This window comes from Abramis brama (assembly GCF_963993115.1).
Source record: "Abramis brama genome assembly, chromosome: 15".
NCBI classification, from domain to species: domain Eukaryota; kingdom Metazoa; phylum Chordata; class Actinopteri; order Cypriniformes; family Leuciscidae; genus Abramis; species Abramis brama.
The window spans coordinates 38,595,431-38,600,430 of NC_139977.1; the positions used below are offsets into that span (position 1 = coordinate 38,595,431).

At 40.2% G+C, this 5,000-nt stretch overlaps 1 protein-coding gene across 1 annotated transcript in view; it reads right to left on the minus strand.

Annotated features, from left to right (window-relative positions):
• LOC311097061 (LHFPL tetraspan subfamily member 2a protein-like) overlaps positions 1 to 5,000 on the minus strand; it is a gene marked incomplete at its 3' end in the record, with an annotated part of 14,736 nt that overhangs the window by 5,460 nt on the left and 4,276 nt on the right. The gene's annotated exons all lie outside the window — the stretch shown is intronic.

The window sequence follows — 5,000 nt, forward strand, 5'->3', positions numbered from 1 at the left end:
AAGTGAAGTCTAGTGAAGTGAAGTCTAGTGAACACTAGTGAAGTCTAGTGAAGTGATGTCTAGTGAAGTCTAGCGAACTCTAGTGAAGTCTAGCGAACTCTAGCGAAGTGAAGTCTAGTGAAGTCTAGTGAACTCTAGTGAAGTCTAGTGAAGTGAAGTCTAGTGAACTCTAGTGAAGTCTAGCGAACTCTAGCGAAGTGAAGTCTAGTGAAGTCTAGTGAACTCTAGTGAAGTCTAGTGAAGTGAAGTCTAGTGAAGTCTAGTGAACTCTAGTGAAGTCTAGTGAAGTGAAGTCTAGTGAACTCTAGTGAAGTCTAGCGAACTCTAGCGAAGTGAAGTCTAGTGAAGTCTAGTGAAGTCTAGTGAAGTCTAGTGAAGTCTAGTGAAGTCTAGTGAACTCTAGTGAACTCTAGTGAAGTGAAGTCTAGTGAAGTCTAGTGAACTCTAGTGAAGTCTAGTGAAGTGAAGTCTAGTGAACTCTAGTGAAGTCTAGCGAACTCTAGTGAAGTGAAGTCTAGTGAACACTAGTGTAGTGAAGTCTAGTGAACACTAGTGTAGTGAAGTCTAGTGAACACTAGTGAAGTGAAGTCTAGTGAAGTCTATTGAAGTCTAGTGAAGTGAAGTCTAGTGAAGTCTAGTGAAGTGAAGTCTAGTGAAGTGAAGTCTAGTGAAGTGAAGTCTAGTGAAGTGAAGTCTAGTGAAGTGAAGTCTAGTGAAGTGAAGTCTAGTGAAGTGAAGTCTAGTGAAGTGAAGTCTAGTGAACTCTAGTGAAGTCTAGTGAAGTGAAGTCTAGTGAAGTCTAGTGAACTCTAGTGAAGTCTAGTGAAGTGAAGTCTAGTGAACTCTAGTGAAGTCTAGCGAACTCTAGTGAAGTGAAGTCTAGTGAACACTAGTGTAGTGAAGTCTAGTGAACACTAGTGTAGTGAAGTCTAGTGAACACTAGTGGGTGCTTCTCATTTCTTATTTGTGCATCCTCGTTTCCTTTCCTCGCGTCTCAGCTCCGCCCCCTGTAGGATGCGAGGGAAGGCTGCAAGGAAAAGACGCGAGGATGGAGGATTCGAATGTAACTTTTTTTTATACATTGGAATACTTGATCACTCAAGCGTCACTTCATCGCGTCATCAGCAGCGCTCAAAGGATCTGCCCTTATGTTGTTGAAGTTTGTTTATTTAAGAAATTCATAATAAATAATAATAAAGCAAGATACCCTGTTGAAATATGTGAGATGTGTGGTTTATATAAACTGCAAAGGTAAAGTATAAATTAAAATGATTGTGACCGATGTGAAGGGGGAGGAGAATTTAGACGTGCGTCGCGTTTAAGTCGATAAAACTCTTCCGCATAGGATACACCTGTGTATCCTCGCTCATGACTCCTCAGGAAGCCTCCTAACTCCCCGATCCTCGACTCCTCGCGGTGCAATTAGAGAATTGAGATGTCCTTCAAGATGGCTGAGCTCGATCGGTTTCCGGGTCATAGGATGGAGGACGGAGGAGCGAGGAGACGAGGAGGGATATTGAGAAGCACCCAGTGAAGTGAAGTCTATTGAAGTCTAGTGAAGTGAAGTCTAGTGAAGTCTAGTGAAGTGAAGTCTAGTGAAGTCTAGTGAAGTGAAGTCTAGTGAAGTGAAGTCTAGTGAAGTGAAGTCTAGTGAAGTCTAGTGAAGTGAAGTCTAGTGAAGTGAAGTCTAGTGAAGTGAAGTCTAGTGAAGTGAAGTCTAGTGAAGTCTAGTGGAGTGAAGTCTAGTGAAGTCTAGTGGAGTGAAGTCTAGTGAAGTCTAGTGAAGTCTATTGAAGTCTAGTGAAGTCTAGTGAAGTGAAGTCTAGTGATGTCTAGTGAAGTGAAGTGAACTCTAGTGAACTCTAGAAGTCTAGTGAAGTGAAGTCTAGTGAGCTCTAGTGAAGTGAAGTCTAGCGAAGTGAAGTCTAGCGAACTCTAGTGAAGTCTAGCGAACTCTAGTGAAGTGTAGTGAACACAAGTGAAGTCTAGTGAACACTAGTGAAGTGAAGTCTAGTGAAGTGAAGTCAAGTCTAGTGAAGTGAAGTCTAGTGAAGTGAAGTCTAGTGAACACTAGTGAAGTCTAGTGAACACTAGTGAAGTCTAGTGAAGTCTAGTGAAGTGATGTCTAGTGAAGTCTAGCGAACTCTAGCGAAGTGAAGTCTAGTGAAGTCTAGTGAACTCTAGTGAAGTCTAGTGAAGTGAAGTCTAGTGAACTCTAGTGAAGTCTAGTGAAGTGAAGTCTAGTGAAGTCTAGTGAAGTGAAGTCTAGTGAAGTCTAGTGAAGTGAAGTCTAGTGAACTCTAGTGAAGTCTAGCGAACTCTAGCGAAGTGAAGTCTAGTGAAGTCTAGTGAAGTCTAGTGAAGTCTAGTGAAGTGAAGTCTAGTGAAGTCTAGTGAACTCTAGTGAAGTGAAGTCTAGTGAACTCTAGTGAAGTCTAGCGAACTCTAGTGAAGTGAAGTCTAGTGAACACTAGTGTAGTGAAGTCTAGTGAACACTAGTGTAGTGAAGTCTAGTGAACACTAGTGAAGTGAAGTCTATTGAAGTCTAGTGAAGTGAAGTCTAGTGAAGTCTAGTGAAGTGAAGTCTAGTGAAGTGAAGTCTAGTGAAGTGAAGTCTAGTGAAGTGAAGTCTAGTGAAGTGAAGTCTAGTGAACTCTAGTGAAGTCTAGTGAAGTGAAGTCTAGTGAAGTCTAGTGAAGTCTAGTGAAGTGAAGTCTAGTGAACTCTAGCGAAGTGAAGTCTAGTGAAGTCTAGTGAAGTGAAGTCTAGTGAACTCTAGTGAAGTCTAGCGAACTCTAGTGAAGTGAAGTCTAGTGAACACTAGTGTAGTGAAGTCTAGTGAACACTAGTGTAGTGAAGTCTAGTGAACACTAGTGAAGTGAAGTCTAGTGAAGTCTATTGAAGTCTAGTGAAGTCTAGTGAAGTCTAGTGAAGTGAAGTCTAGTGAAGTCTAGTGAAGTGAAGTCTAGTGAAGTGAAGTCTAGTGAAGTGAAGTCTAGTGAAGTGAAGTCTAGTGAAGTCTAGTGAAGTGAAGTCTAGTGATGTCTAGTGAAGTGAAGTGAACTCTAGTGAACTCTAGAAGTCTAGTGAAGTGAAGTCTAGTGAGCTCTAGTGAAGTGAAGTCTAGCGAAGTGAAGTCTAGCGAACTCTAGTGAAGTCTAGCGAACTCTAGTGAAGTGAAGTCTAGTGAACACTAGTGTAGTGAAGTCTAGTGAACACTAGTGAAGTGAAGTCTAGTGAAGTCTATTGAAGTCTAGTGAAGTGAAGTCTAGTGAGCTCTAGTGAAGTGAAGTCTATTGAAGTCTAGTGAAGTGAAGTCTAGTGAGCTCTAGTGAAGTGAAGTCTAGTGAAGTGAAGTCTAGTGATGTCTAGTGAAGTGAAGTCTAGTGAAGTGAACTCTAGTGAAGTCTAGTGAAGTGAAGTCTAGTGAAGTGAAGTCTAGTGAGCTCTAGTGAAGTGAAGTCTAGTGAAGTCTAGTGAAGTGAAGTCTAGCGAACTCTAGTGAAGTCTAGCGAACTCTAGTGAAGTGAAGTCTAGTGAACACTAGTGTAGTGAAGTCTAGTGAACACTAGTGAAGTGAAGTCTAGTGAGCTCTAGTGAAGTGAAGTCTAGTGAAGTGAAGTCTAGTGAGCTCTAGTGAACTCTAGTGAAGTGAAGTCTAGTGAAGTGAAGTCTAGTGAGCTCTAGTGAAGTGAAGTGAAGTCTAGTGATGTCTAGTGAAGTCTAGTGAAGTGAAGTCTAGTGATGTCTAGTGAAGTGAAGTCTAGTGAAGTGAAGTCTATTGAAGTCTAGTGAAGTCTAGTGAAGTCTATTGAAGTCTAGTGAAGTGAAGTCTAGTGATGTCTAGTGAAGTGAAGTCTAGTGAAGTCTAGTGAAGTGAAGTCTAGTGATGTCTATTGAAGTCTAGTGAAGTGAAGTCTAGTGATGTCTAGTGAAGTGAAGTCTATTGAAGTCTATTGAAGTCTAGTGAAGTGAAGTCTATTGAAGTCTATTGAAGTCTAGTGAAGTGAAGTCTATTGAAGTCTATTGAAGTCTAGTGAAGTGAAGTCTATTGAAGTCTAGTGAAGTGAAGTCTAGTGATGTCTATTGAAGTCTAGTGAAGTGAAGTCTATTGAAGTCTATTGAAGTCTAGTGAAGTGAAGTCTAGTGAAGTGAAGTCTAGTGAAGTGAAGTCTAGTGAAGTGAAGTCTAGTGAAGTCTAGTGAAGTCTAGTGAAGTGAAGTCTAGTGAAGTCTAGTGAAGTGAAGTCTAGTGAAGTCTAGTGAAGTGAAGTCTAGTGAAGTCTAGTGAAGTGAAGTCTAGTGAAGTGAAGTCTAGTGAAGTGAAGTCTAGTGAAGTCTAGTGAAGTGAAGTCTAGTGAAGTCTAGTGAAGTCTATTGAAGTCTAGTGAAGTCTATTGAAGTCTAGTGAAGTGAAGTCTACCTGCTGTAGAATGTTTGTTTTACTCGTTGCACTAAACATTATTTGATTGAACATTTCAGAATAATTTACGTATTTTGGTTTTATTTAGTTTCACTAGTAAAGACCTTTTTTCTTGACACTGAATTTAAAAAGAAAAGCGAAATGCTGATGCTAAATGTCAGTGCCATCTGCGTTTGTACTGAATCTGATACTAATTTCAGATGCTTCAGTTATTGTTCTCACCAGCCAAAAGCCTGTTAAATACCAAATAAACATCTTGTGTATGTCTACTTATATTCTTTCTTGTTTGTTGATCGTTGAATCACTACTTTTTCCCTGATATCGCTCTAGAGACACAACAAAAGAAGAATTTGAATTCCTGACAAGATACAGCATCATAAATGACTATCATACTAAGTTATATAAATAACCTTACACCAAACACAAGGTTTTGAATGAAATGCTTTGGTTGTTTCAAATGTTAAGCATTACAGCTGAATTTGATGAAAATGCTGCAGATTTATTATGATTATTGCGAGACCAGCAGGAAAACACTGACGCGCGTCACACAAGCTGCTCTGCGGGAAGGCTCTGAGAAA